Raw genomic sequence first — 14761 nt, 5'->3', positions numbered from 1 at the left:
TTACAGCCAAATACCTACCTGAATGGAAATCACTTAGGGCCTCTCTCCCACCCTCCCAAACAAGCATCCTTCCCTCCCTCCAGCCACATGCTGGCATATCACACCAGTGGTCCTCAATCAAAGCTGGTTTTCCCCTTAGGGGACAACTGGCAATGTCTGGACACAGTTTTGGTTGTCACAACAAGGGATCATCCAATAGGCAGAGGCCAGGAATGTTGCTCAACATCCTACAATGCCCAGGTCAGCCCCACCACAAAGGATTTGTCCCAAAATGTCAGTAATGCCAAGACTGAGAGGCACCAGGTCACGCGTATCGGTTCCCTCTAACTAGGCCATGGAGATCTCTCCAACCAGTGTATTTGTTCCAACATTCAGTAAACATTACTGAGCACTTACTGTGTGCCAAGCCCTGTCCCAGCACAGGGCCACGTCAGTTAACGACACATACAAAGCCCCAGTACTCAGAGGGCCACTCCATCCTCATGGAAGACAAAACATCAGTTTGCAAGACCCCAATGGATCTCCCCGCTCCTTCTAATTGCTCTGGAGCATCCCTGGCAGAGATGGCCCCCCGTGCATCTGGCCAAGGCTCTCCTGATGGACACTTAAGCTGCTGTCATCTTTGATGTGTGCACTCCGTCACAGAGGAACATGTGTAAGAGGCACCCTAGGGCCTTGCTAACTGCATCAGGAGGGTCCCCTGGAAGCGGGCTAGTCCCATCCCAGAGGTACTGACCCAGACTGCATTTTAACCGGACCCGGGCCTTCTCATGCACATCAAAGCATGAGAGCACAGCTCCAGGTAGGTACCTAAAAGGAGTGAGCTGGCTCGGGGCCATGCACCCTTTCCACAGTAGCAGAAACTGCCCACCGCCTCCCAAAGCCCCTCCCACCAGCAGCCTGCGCCTTCCTGGTCTGCACCACCTAGGCACTGTTCCCAATGTTCCACGCCTCAGTTTACCCAGAGCTGATGACTCCTCGCATTTTCCAGATGCGGAGACGGAGGTCCAACAAGGCATCTAGACAACCAGAGCTGACGAACTCAAAGGCCTCTCTCAGCTCTGGCTTCTTGGATCTGGCCACCTCCTGGGGACGCCCCGGGCCAGCTTCCTGCCCAACCACTCTGGCTGTTAGAAAGCAGCAGAGTGGGAGGGCGGAGAGGTTACAGGCTCACCTAGTAAAGGAAGGCGCATTCCCAAGGGAGGGAAAGGGCTCTGTGGGCTGGGCATCCGTGAGCACTGCCACCGCAGAGGCTGCCCTGTGCCCTTTCATGTCCAGTCATCCAGGACAGAGGACCAGGTGGGAGCATGGGCAAGCCCACCTTTCTCCAGCACAACAGGAAATGCCAGGTCTTTGGGGTGAGGGTGAGGATGGGGGCAGTGCAGTGGAGGGAAAGGGCTCCAAAGCAAAGGGCTGGTTGAGGCCCCAGCTTTGCTCTTACCAGCTACACATCTCAGCCTCAGTCTTCTCCCCTGAAAAATGGGCTCATGCCACTCACTGCAGAGAGCTGCTGGGGGTCTTTTGTGCACAAGTCAACAAACAGGAGCCGTCATTTGGAACCCTGCCCTGGGCTGGCACTGGGCTGCTTTACTCAGCTCACAGCAACCGGCTGTGGTCAGCCCTGCTCCCCTCCTACTTGACAGACGAGGAAACTGAGGTTCAGAAAGGTGCAATGCCCTGCCCTCCATCTCACACTGAGATACGGTCATGAGAGCGGCTGCCTCGGACCTAAAAGGTCAGCACTCCTCATCTGAATTCCGCCTGTCAAGCTGTGTGACCCTGGAGAAGCCGCCTCACCTCTCTGAGTCTCAACTTTCTCAGCAATGAAATGGGGACACCACGCAGTTTGGAGATGGGAGGCCACCCTGCAAAAAGGAGAGTAACATGCACCCCCTCCCTCTTGGCTCTACACTGTCACCACCAAAAGACCAGCCCAGGAAGACCTGTTCTCCACAGGCATCTCTAATCTCTCCTGCACTCTAGGTGCGACATGGGTGAGGCCATGCAAAAGTGGCAGTCCCCAGAAAGGGGAAGCCACTTGCTCAAGGGCACACAACTGATAAGCAATGGCAAGCAGGGCCAGGCGGCAAGAGGTAGGATAGCAAACCTGAGTGGGATGCAGGCAGCAGCCAGGGTGGGGGTGAGGGCCAGGCTGGGGTTGGCAGGTATCTGGAGTGATGACTAACTACCAGGAATAGGCAGGCCTGCAGCGGCTGAGCTCTCTCCTGCTGGCTCTTAGCTGGGAGGACTTTTAAGGGATCGGCCAGTCCAGGATGTGTCCACCTCTCCCCAGAGGCTCCTCCTCACTCTGGGCCCACGCCGGTTACCTGCTCAGGGGTTGACAGCCGGGCACTATCTGGGGATCAGGGCTTCTCTCTGTGGCTGTCGCACAGGCCTCCTAGGCTATGCAGTCTCCCTTTGGCCGGACTTGCCTGTCTTCTGGAATCTTTTATCACCACTGTGGCCAGAGGGCATAGCTACCAGACACCTACCTGACCACGTCACCTTCCCCTAAACCCTTCCATGACCCTTAGCCTCAGCGTGACATTCCAGCTCTTCCCCAAGGTTTACAACAGCGACATTGGATAAACATCCAATGTGATCATGTGGAATTCAATTTTCCAGTAGACACATTAAAAAGGTAGTGAAAAATGTGAAATGAAACCACAGTGAGGTATCACCTCACACCTGTCAGAATGGCCATCATCAATAAATCAACAAACGAGCGTTAGTGAGAATGTGGGAAAAGGGGGACCTTCATGCACTGCTGGGGGGAATGTAAATTGGTGAAGCCACTGTGAAAAACAGTAGGGAGGTTCCTCAAAAAATTAAATAGAGCTGTCGTACGACCCAACAATTCTACTTCTGGGTATTTATCTAAAAACAAACAAATGCTAACTCGAAAAGACATATGCATCCCTATGTTTACTGCGGCATTATTTACAATAATAAAGATATGGAAGCGTCCTAAGTGTCCACCAACAGATGACTGGTAAAGATGTGGTGCTTATGCACAATGGAATATCTCTCAGTCATAAAAAAGAGTGAAATCTTGGGGTGGGGGGAATGCTGGTATGTGCTTTGAAAATTCATCAAGCTGCTCACTTGCAATGTTTGCACCTTTCTCGAGGTATGATAGATTTCAATAAAAATAGTCTAAAGAACCACACTTTGTCAAATACCGAGGAATGATGTTGCTGGCTGGGTGTCCTCTGTCCCCCCCACACACACCTTTCCCCTCTGCTTACAGAGAAACACAAGGGACTCCATTCATTCATTCAATCAACACTCACTGGCAGGAGCTCTCCCAGGACCAGGCATGGTGCCGGGCGCCAGGAACATAAAGGTAAATTGAGCCACCGCCTCCGATCGTGCCACCCACACCCCAGCTCTTGGCACAAATTCACCCCCAAACCCACATACAACTGATGTGCAGCCAGGCTGAGGTGGCTTTTGATCAGAGGCCAAGGAGGTGATGTCTGCTTGTCTTCCTCTCTCCCTCCCGACCACCCCTTGGCGTGTGACAATTTCAGGCTTTTTCCTTAGGCTGGGCCAGGCTGCTCCGGCCCAGACAGCAGGAGCTCTGTCTGCCACCATCTCTGCCACCATCTCCCCTCCCTCCCGCTAGGCTTTTCTCTTGTCCTGAAGGCTGATGACTCCTGGATTGTCATCTGCAGCCCAAATCTCTTTCCTCAAAACCAGACTCGGGTGTCCACTGTCTCCCTGTTGCCTCTGCTTGGGCACTAAGCTGGTTCCTCAAACTTAATGCATCCCAAGCTGATCTCCTGGGGGTTTTCCCCCACAACCTTCCACCCGCAGTTGGTGGCAGCTCATTCTGATTCGGCAAGAGCCTCGGAGGCAGCCGAAAGCCTGACTCCTCTCTCTTTCAATCCCACCCCAATCCGCCCCAGCAGCAAACCCTGTCACTTGGGCCTTTAAAACAGAGCCAGGCACTGATTTCTTGGAAATGGCTCTAAAGGCACAGGTGACCAGAGGAAAAACAGCAGTACCCTAGGTAATACACGTTTGGACTTTCCACTTACCTGAGCCAGTACATTCCTTCACTTGCTACTATTTGCAAATAGGATTCTCCCACTCACAGCCAACTGATACAGACACTAACACCGCTGCATCCTTTCTACTCATGCCGTCTTCTCCCAGGCCCCAGCATGATTTAAAAAATGTAAAAAAAAAAAAAAGTTTTCACAAAACTAAGCAAACCGATGTCCACAGGCATATTTCAAGCCTCAGGATGGTGGCTGAAGCCAGCTAACCGCTCTCACTTCTGCCCCAAGGTTACCAACTGGAGTTCCCCACTTGGCAAGCCGACTGTAGAATATCCTATATTAAGGTCGGAGGGTGGCTCTGATCCATTCTGCTGAGAAAATTCTTGGCTAACCTCCCCCTTCCCCTGCCCCCAGTTGTAGTTTATGGGTTTTCTGATTCCATGGCCTTCCACTTTGTTGTGGGGCTTTTGAAATGGCTGGTGGACGGCCAAGAGATAGAGAAGCTTGACCAAGCACAAAGCAAGCAAGTAGTAACTGGTTGCTGGATGCAATGTTCCCTGGATGTGATGTTCCCAGATAAGACGGTGGAAACCTCCTTTTGTGGTTCACCCAAGAAGCATTAGGCTTACATCCTGATGGTCTTTTGGGCATAAGTGGCGGGTACGGGTGGGATCTGGGTTTTTTTTAATAGATTTTTTCAAATATATATTTTTTTAGAGAGGATGGGAGAGGAAGAGAGAAACATCGATGAGAGAGAAGCATCAATTGGCTGCCTCCTGCATGCCCCCTACTGGGGATCAAACCCACAACCAGGGCCCTGACCAGAAATCAAACAGGCAACCTCTAGGCGCATCGGGCGATGCTCAACCAACTGAGCCACACGGGCCAGGGCTGGGGTGGGGCGGTGTTAAGAGCACAGTTTGCAGGCCTGGTTCTGAGGCAGCACATAGCAGGAAATCCAGTGTCCCAGGGCACTGACCTTCCCCTCTGTCTCCCTCTCAGAAAAACACAGCCCAGGACTGGGAGACCCTCCTCCCTCTCTCCTGCTCCTGGTACAGACAGGAAGAATTTCAGAGGCTTCAAGAGCTGCTCAGAACAAAAACAATGGGGGGGAAAAACAACAAAAAACAAAGAGAGGGACCAATGAGGGAGAAGGGGCATCTCCTTATGGTTCACTGTCTTCAGGGCCTGATTTAGAGAGAGTGAATGGCTTTTCCCTAAAGAAAAATGGTTTGGGACTCCGAGGGGGCATGGGGCCTTGTTGGAAAGTATTTCCATCTGCAGACTTGCCTAGACATTGCCAGGAGCAAGGTGAGAGCGCAAAATGCTGTGTGAGAGTCCCTGAACTTCTCAGAGCCTCAGTGTCCCCATCTGTAACATGGGTAAATACTGTCCAGGAGGTATGAAAATGCACTGGAAATTAGGGGAATGGCAAAGGATCCAGTCAGTGTAAACAGGACAGTTTTGAGGGAGCAGGTAAATAACAATAGTAATAAAATAGCAACAATAACAGTAACAGAAAACACACATACAGTGCTTACTCCAACCTCAGGCATTACTCTGCAGAAGATGGGGGACTCGCATCCCATTTTGTACTCCAAAGCTTTATGCGTTATCCTGAGCAAATCACCCCAACTCTCTAGACCCCTTTCCCCATCTGTGAAAAGCAGAGGCTGGGCTCAGTTTCTAATCTGCTCTTCTCCCCTAAACTCTTAGCCAACAGATAAGCACTGCTGGCCTATGGTGTCTCCAGAGGGGCAACGAACACTGTGTGGGGCCAGAAGGGGAGCAGAGGGGGTGTGGGTGGGGCCACGCCAAGGCAATGAAAGCGGGGCAGTGCACCTACTATGTGCAGGCCCCCGGGGGTAGGGTAATCAACTCCCCACCCCAAGTGATGAGCCCTGCTGAGTGTCCCAAACCAAATCAAACCCAGAGTTGTATCCAGCCCTCTTGCTACCTACCCAGGCTTCCCCTTCCTCTTCCTCCCCCACAGCCCTGGGGACAGCGGGGCGTGGCCTGGTGAAGGGTGGGTGGGCGGTTGGGGGTGGGACTCAGAAGCTCCTCATGTCCCTTGAGCCCCCACCTCTGCACAGGGAAGTGGCCTACCACTATCTCCCACGCCAGCAGGCTCTGCAAGGGTTCCGATGGTTCCCAGGCAGGATGTCTCTCACAGTGAAAGGAAGTGGGACACAGTTTTTCATAAGAGAAAGGAAGAGAGCTGTGCTTGCTGGCCTGTGCAAGGAAGGGAAGGCGGGGAGACAGTGCAGGAGGAGGGAGAGGAAGACAGACAGAGAGGAGAGAGCCAGCCAGACATGGACAGAGATGGCGGGAGACAGAAACAATGACAGACAAGGAGGGAAGGATGGGAAGGAGACAGGGAAAGACAAGAACAGAGACCAAGACAGACCCAGGGAGCAGGAGCAGCCTGGAACAGGACCTCAGCTACAACCAGCACCCACTGTAGCTAACAGTCATCCCCAGCCCCTCAGTCCAAGCTCCTGAAGCTCAGGGGAGCAGAACATGAAGTGCAAGGTCACTGCTGGACTGACCCCCTCCAAGCCTCCCACCTCCTGTCACCGGGCTCCCCACAGCACCACCTGCTGAGAGCCACCTTCTTGATGTCGGCTACATCCAGAACCCCCTCAACTCTCACTTAATATTTGTTAAATGGATTCAGTATTTTCAAAGGAAACTATAACCCACTGGCTTAAATTAAGAGCATGCCATAATTAAAAGGTAACTGCAAAAATAAATGCAAAGGAAGCAATCCTCAGGCCTCCTAGCCGGAGAATGCAGCCTGTCCAAATGGCCCGGGGGGAGGGAGGAGCAGCAGAAGTCTGTCTTAGTTAAATGACAGAAGTCTGGAGAGAAGCATTAAGTTAGCACCAAGTAGAGGCTTTCTCCTGGAAGTCATCAGAGAATGGAGGGGACTTGGAGAGGAAAACTCTTTCCTTCTCCAGGGTGAAATGTAGTTCTCTGGCCAGCACTTGGGGCTGTGTTGTAACTTGACTCCTATTGACCTCCAATTTTAGCCCCTGACCTCTCACCTCCCCTGCCCCCGCCCCCTCTCTCTCTCTCTCTCACTCAAGTCTCTGTGCCATGAACCAAACCTGAGAGGCCACAGCATCTCACACTTCCAAACTTGCACCGTTGGTTCCCTCTCCCTAGAAAACCTTTCCGGCCTCCTCTACTCAGCTAATTCCTACTGGTACAATTTGTACTCCCTCCTCCAGGAAGCCTTCCCAGACTGTTCCCCACCCCTGTACCAGTGTCTCCCAAAGCATTTAGCGTCCTGTGTGACCTCTCTGGAATGTGTAGGGGTGTGAATTGCCCACATCATCTTCTTAGGACTCAGCATAGGCTGCACGGTTGTTGACTAAATGGGAAAACAAAGAAATAAAGAAAAGAAGGCACCTAACACCCCTGGGTGGGTCGAAATCAAAACACAACCCTCCATGTGCTCCATGGGAAGGTTCTAGGCAGAAGCTCCTATAAAAGAAGAATGGGACAACCTGGCTCCAATGGGTCTCGCCCACTCCTCAGCCCACAGACTGTGGGCCAGTGACCTGGCCCCTGTGAGCCTCAGTTTTCTCATCTATAAAATGGAGACAATAGTGTTCCCTATGAGAGAGTTGGAACTACTCAGCTCTGCCACTGAAGCAGCCATAGAGAAAAAGAGCAACTAAATGTAAATAAATGAACATGGCTGTGTTCCAACAAAACTATACTTATAAAAGCAAGCAGTGGGCCAGATTTGGCCCGCAGGCTGCAGTTTGCTGACCTCTGCTATATGCTCCCACTGCTCCAAGTGAGGTCTTCAGAGGACAGCACTGGAGTCCCGTGGGAACTGGTTAGACATGCAGTCACAGGCAAGGCCCCAAACCTGCTGAATCAAATCTGCACTTTAACAAGGTCCCAGGGAGGTGGTGCAAGCATTAAAGTTTGAGAGGTGCTGTACCCAGCTTCCTAGCTCAGTACTCAGATCAGAGATGTGGGTCACTCTTTTGCTCATCTGATGCCTCCACCAGAAGGTACACACTAGGAAAACAGAGACCTGGTGGCCTCTTCAATCCCATAACTCATAGGTCCCTATTCTTCAGGTAGGTATCAAGTGCCTAGTATGAGCCAGGCCCGGTGCCAGGAGCTGGGGACACACAGTGACCGTAGACACCAGCAGAAGGCGTCACTCAATGGGTGCCTGTGCTGTGCAGTGACCAGTGGGTAGCCTCTGGAGTTGGGCACATCTGGGTTTAAATCCTGGTGCTGTCCCATCAGGACCACATAACCTCGAGACAGTGTCTCTGAGCTTCAGTTTCCAGGAAATGGGATACCTGGTATCTTGTGAGAACAGAGAGAGGGTATGAGGTGGGGTCCCAGCAGCTGTGCAGATGGCGCAGATGTGTTGGGACACAGGCACACACTCACCAGTGCTCTCAGTAAAGGGACTGAGGCTGGAACGGATATCTCACTGCAGGTGAGTTGGGGGCCTGAACCCAGTACAGAGGGACCCTGGGGCCCAGAGACAGGCTCCTCATCCAGGGAGTGTGGAATGGGGACAGCTTCGGTGTACTAAAAGCCATGAGTAGCAGAAAAGGCAGCAGGAGGCCTCAGAGAGCCTCCGATGTCCTAGAAACAGAGCTAGAAGGGCTCTTGGAGAGCATAGAAATCAGTACTGGGCAACAGTTAAAAAAGCTGTTCTCCAAGCAATGGAAGCGCTTGTTCAAGTGACAGCGGGCAGGTCTGTGGTGTCTTCAGAGCCCTGAAGGCTGCACTGGGCCAGAGGGCCCTTGGGGTCAGGCAGGGCACCCATATGACTAGGGGGAGCGGTGAGGACTGTGACGACCAGGGGAACCCAGGCCATCTAAGCGGCAGCCTCAGGCCAGTTCAGTTTGGCTCAAGCTCCTGAGTTTCCAAGAGAAGTGAGAAATTGGAATTACTCTCTAAAAATATTTGACTGTTGGCTCGATTGAAAATAAAACACCACGGGTGCCAGGCAAAAGCTACCCTGTGGGTCGAAGCCATCTGCTGGCAGCTTCTGCTACATCCAAACACACCCATTTCATAGCAGGGGAAACTGAGTCTTGAAGAGGGGAAGCAGCTTGCCCAAGGTGACACAGTGATTTGGAAGGAGAGTTGGGACTCAGCTGCCTCCAAGCTCTTACCCACCCCCAAGGGCTTATGAGTGTGGGAGGTGGGAGGGAGTAGTGGGGAGTGGGAGGCAGGAATCTAGACTCGGAGCCAAGAGCCTGCTCGTTCTGTCCACCCAGGAAGGAGCATGGAAAACGGGACAGGATAAACATTTATTATTAATATATGATACTTTTATAACATAACATAATAATAATTTATAATAATGGAATAATAGCTGACATTTCCTGAGTGTTTTCCATGCGCTGGGCATTAAAATAGGGTATCGACAGGGAAGAAGATGGAAACGAAGCATGTAGACTCTGGATTTCAATCCTGTCTCTCCCACTTCCCAGCTGGTGACTTTGTGCAAATTACTTCACCTCTCTGTGCCTCAGCTTGTTCATCTCTTGGGGCAGCTGGGAGAATTGAAAGAGTTCAAGTACATGAAATGCATTTGTAATCACTGCCTTTGGACAGATGGCTCACAAAGGGACACACTCAACGGTTCAAGGAGCCTGTCTAAACTGGGGTACCACATTTGGCCTGGTGGCAGGGTAGGTACTTTACCCCCATCCCCTCCTGCCCAACAAGCCCAGGCGCTGGGTCCTATTCGTGCCTCTATGCTGCAGATGAGAAAGCTGACACAGAGACAAGGCGGTCAACGGCCCCAGGCACACAAACCCTAAGCAGAGCAGCGGGATTCTAATACAGACCTAAGCCTCTGAGCATGCTACCCCGAGCCCGCCTTCTGTCCGCCTCTCTGCCCTCTGGCCACAGCAGTCTGAGTCAAAGTGTGGCTGATTCGAGAACTCACTTGGCAAAGGGCCAGATACCCTCCCTTGCTGCCTGCCATCTGGATAACATGAAGCTCCTCCCCAGGCGACAGCCCCAGACGCTCCCCAGGGTGACAGGCACTCCCCTCTATAGTCCTTCCCTGCAATTTCTGGGGCTTGGCCCAGCTCCAGGGCTGCTCTGAATGAACCATTCCATTTCCCATGAATCCTTAGGCCACAGCCTTGGGGTGGAAGATACCTGAGAAGGGAAATGTCAGGGGGAGGGCATCCCAGAACCTTCTCTGGCTGGAGTGGCCTCAGACAGGGCGGATGTGTTCACAGAAAGCAAGGGGCCTTGCACGCAGTAGGAAGAGGTGGGAAGTGGGGAGACGGGAAGCTGGGGCTCCTCAGGCAAGCTTCTACAATGCCACATGGCCAATCCCAACCATCAGGACCCCTCCCTCCCCACTGGGGTATGAAAGTCCAAGCAGTTTACACTTTGCCTTCATATTGCCCACAAGTTCCTAACAGGCGTGTGCAGGTCCTGCGTAGGTCCTAGGGTGGGCGCTGCAAGCCCCTGGGTTCCTCACTGCCTCTTGTCTCATACAGGGCCCTGTAGAAAACCCTCGGGAAGTACTCGTCGCTGTACAGGAGGAACAAAGTGTGCACACCTTGGGTTAAGCGCTCGACAGGCTTGACCTTCGAAATGCTGCTGGTGCCCTGCAGGACACTCCTTAGTCTGCTAATGAGTCGCTTAATTTCATGCATATTAGGAAATAATTCATAACCAGCACATCAAAGCCAGCAATTTCAAAGATCAGAACTGCTTAAGATGTAAATTTATATAGGATTATCAGAACCCTCGTACACTGCTGGTAGGAATGTAAAATGGTGCAGCTGCTTTGGAAAACAGTTTAGCGGTTGCTCAAAAGGTTAAACAAAGAATTCCCATATGACCCAGCAATTCCACTCCCACGGATATACCCTGGAGATTGAAAACACATGTCCTTACAAAGACTTATATGTGAGCCCTTAGCCAAGGTTTGGCTCAGTGGTTAAGGCGTCAGCCTGTAGACTGAAGGGTCCTGGATTCTATTCCGGCCAAGGGCATGTACCTCAGTTGCAGGCTCAATCTCCGGCCCTGGTTGGGGTGCGTGCGGGAGGCAACCAATTGATGTGTTTCTCTCACATCAATGTTTCTCTCTGTCTCCCTCCCACTCTCTCTAAAAAGCAATGGAAAAACATCTTTGGAGTGAGGGTAAAAAAAAAAAGGCTTATACTTGAATGTTCATAGCAACACTATTCATAACAGCTAAAAAGTGGAAATAACCCAGATGTCCACTGCCCTGATACATGATAAATAAGATGTGGTACAGCCATACAATGGAGCATTATTCAGCTATAAAAAAAGTAATGAAATACTAAAAGGGAAGTCCTAAAGCTACGTGGATGAACAAAAGGCCACACAATGCATGATTCCATTTACATGAAATGTAAGTGGGCAAATAGAGACAGAAAGTAGATTTGTGGTTGTCAGGGGCTGAGGAAGGAGGGGTTGAGGAGTGACTGCTGACAGTTCCAGGGTTTCTTTTTGAGTGATGAAAACGTTCTAGAACTAGATGACATGTTCTAGAATTAGATGGCTGCACAACTCTGTGAATAACTCAATAACCACGAAATTGAATCCTTTAAAAAGGGTGAAATGTATGGGATATGAATTATATCTCAATAAAACTGCTATCAAATAAATTACATGAGGTTTTAAAAATCAAGCTGATATAAATATACATATTAGGTAAATAATAGTACAATTGGGGTTTGATGGGATAAAACGGTTCATAAATGATCCCAATATTACAGTCAGTGAAACTGAGGCTGGATGAAGAGGAATGACTTGCCCAGGCCACGCCACTATTGAACCAGAGTGAACAAGCCCTGAATCTGTCCAAATCCAGAAGCTTGGCCTAAGCACCAGGCAACCAGCTAGAATGAAAACTATGAGATGGGATATACAAGAGGTGTCCACAGCCCAGTGTGGGAGGCAGACCTGCTACCTCTGTGGGGTTCAAAACAGGAAGCACCCAACAATGCCTAGGGAGTGCCAGAGAAGGCTTCCAGGAGGGGGCGCTACCCCCAAAAAGCTTCTGGAGGATGAGGAGCCTGTGGGCAGCCGGGGGGCCAGCATCCCTATAGCACCCGAAGGCAGGAGGTGTGAGCGCCGGTAAGTTTAAACCCTGCCACATCCTAGGGTAACTAAGGGACCAGTGACCCCTGTGAGTTTCAGTTTCCCCATCTGTAGAAGGGGAAGGGTCAAGGTGATAAAACACACTGTTTCATAAGGACTGCTGAGTCAAAGGGTTCTCACCCTTCCCCCAGAGGGGACAGGCCTTTGGGTGGGATAGCCAGACCTTGACCTCTGTCCCACACAATAATAAAGACCCTATAGTGTCTCCACAGAATATCTTCAGATATCCACAGAATCAGCAGCCTGAGGGTCCTATCGGACCCAGCAGGAACCTGCAGACTTGTTCCAGAGCTGTGGCCAGGGGCGGTTCTGACAAGCTGGTGTCCCAGCCTTGCTGATTGTTACCTATTTTAATATTACCCTTGGCTGTGGTGATAACGTACCAGCAGCACCATTCGCCGGGACACCAGAGAAATGGTGGTTTTTATAAGCCTTCTACTTCACAGCGTTGGGCTCCTCAAGTCTTTTTCCCCCAGTTGAAGCCCAGCTAAAAGTTATCTTTGTTCCTGCTTTCACAACCACCCCTTGCTTCCTCCACAGAGAGCTGAGACATTGCGGGGGGTGCCTTGTTTGTATGCTGCGCTTTAAATACTCTTAGGTCTCCACGTGGTTTTCTAAGTCCTCTGTGGGCTGATTTCAGAGCAGATAAGTTTCAAAGAGGTGAACCCCATTTTGGAAAGAGTAACGTGAGACAGGAGGGGCTCTTCTTAGCCATTTGTCTGCAGTGGCACAGGCACGGGGCTGGAGCTCAGCTCACAGGGCTTGTTCAGCAGCCAAAGCTGGTTGGCCCATTGCACAGAAGCCCACCCTGAGGACCTGGAGAATCCGTCTGACTCGTGGCCCAGCACACACTTTTCAAGCAACATAACTGCATGCTTCTGGGTGCCTGTAGCTGGATGAAGGGTTCCCCCACCCCACCTTCCAAAAGATGTCTAACCTCTGTTTCTACCTGTGAGGCTACACACTACACGGGGGCAGGTATCTCTGTCTCGCCCATTCACTGATGCAAAATCCCAAGTGCATAGAAGAGTGCCAGCACACGGTAGATGCTCAATAAATATTTTTTGACCAAAAAAAAAAAAAAAGACACTGCCAGGTCAGGCGTGCCCAGCCTCGGTGACCGTGCCCCCTTTCTCCCGCTGCTGCTCCTAGTCCCAGCTTTACGGGGCACCTTCCGTCCAGCTCCTCCTGAGCGGGGGAGGTTGCCGGGCGGCGCGGGGATCCTCCGGCCCCATTTCGCCCCCTCACACTCCTCACGCGTGACCCCCCAAGTTCACGAGGGTTTCCTCTACCCCGCGCTCTCGGCGCGCCGCTCCCCAGCCGGCGATTTCCGCCTCCCGGTGCCTGCGCTTCTCCGACGCCTGGTAACTGCACGGCGGCGGCAAGTTAACTTCCCCGCGCCCCCCGCCCGTCCCGGCGCCCGCCCGGGGGACCCCGCGCGCCGGGGAGGGGCCGGGGACTCGTTTGGGGGTGACCCGCCGCGCTCCCCCAACTCCCCGCCCCCCCCCCCCCCGCCACACACACGGACACTGAGAGCCTCCCGGGCTCACGGTCCGAGCGGGAACCTCGGGGCTGCGGCCGGGTCTCCGCCGCACCCAGGGGAAGGCGCACCGAGCGCCGGGCGGCTGGGGAGCCTCGAACCGCGCGCCCGCCCGCGCTGCCTCCCCGTCGCCTCTCAGCCCCGGAGCCCAGGCAGCCGCGCCGGGCCCGGGAGGAAACGGCGAGGGCTCCCCGGGGCCCCAGGCCGACCCGCAGGCGCCCCTGCGCCGGCGGCTGCCGCCCAGACAGCCCCGCGCCACCCCAGGGCCACCTACCGTGCGGAGGCGCGGCGAAGCGGCCCGCGCGACCAGCGAGCGACTCCCGGCTCGCCAGCCGCCCCGGCCCGGGGAGGGAGGGAGCGGAGGCACCCGCGGGGGCGGGGCCGCGGGCTGTGACGTCGCGGGGCGGGGCCGGGGGCGGGGCCTCCCCCGGCTCCTCCCCCGCCCCCGCGGGCCCGCCTCGGGGCGGAGCGGAGCGGAGCGGAGCTGCGGGGAGGGGCGGCCCCGGGAGCCGACCCCCCGCCCCGGAAGCCTCGCTGTGACCGCTGGCTTACCCCCGAGACAGCTCGGTTCAAGAGCAGTTCCCTTCCGTCTAGAAGCACCGGGGGAGGGGATACGATCGCCAGAAAAGTCGCGTAAGAGAAGCGAGCGACCTAGACTGGACCCTGAGCTGGGGGCGTTTGCACTCCACTGTTCGTGTAAAACAAAGACAAACGAGGGAGGGGATTTTCATGGATGTTCCGATATCCTCGTGGCTCTTAAGGAAGGGGCGATGCTGCCCTGCCCTCGCACCCCCCCCCCCCGCAGGGACATTTGGCAATGGCTGGAAACATTTTTTGAGTTGTCGTCATTGGGGTGGGGTGGGGGGTCATACTGGCATCTAGTGGGCCTCAGAGGCTTGGGATGCTGCTAATTGTCCTACAAGGAACAGGACAATAAATAGTGCCTGTCGTGCAGGAAGGTCTGGAACTGACGAAAAGGAATTCCCCTGCCTTCATGGAGCCGCTGTTCTGGTCTGGAATCAATAGAACAATGTGATGTAGTGTTAATTGTGCACATATGACAGGT

The 14761-nt window shown here is 53.2% G+C and overlaps 1 protein-coding gene across 3 annotated transcripts in view; it reads right to left on the bottom strand.

Moving 5' to 3' along the window:
* The window catches only part of TPST2 (tyrosylprotein sulfotransferase 2), a 36518-nt gene extending 22501 nt beyond the window's left edge, over positions 1-14017 (bottom strand). For all 3 annotated transcript variants that reach the window (XM_087828383.1, XM_087828384.1, XM_087828382.1), the window contains exon 1: positions 13970-14017. The gene's annotated coding sequence lies outside the window, so the exon portion shown is untranslated. The remainder of the gene's footprint in view (positions 1-13969) is intronic.
* Between the last annotated feature and the right edge of the window lie 744 nt (positions 14018-14761).

This window comes from Miniopterus natalensis, chromosome 20 (assembly GCF_054644295.1).
Source record: "Miniopterus natalensis isolate mMinNat1 chromosome 20, mMinNat1.hap1, whole genome shotgun sequence".
NCBI classification, from domain to species: Eukaryota; Metazoa; Chordata; class Mammalia; order Chiroptera; family Miniopteridae; genus Miniopterus; species Miniopterus natalensis.
This window is presented reverse-complemented; position numbering and strand designations above follow the sequence as displayed.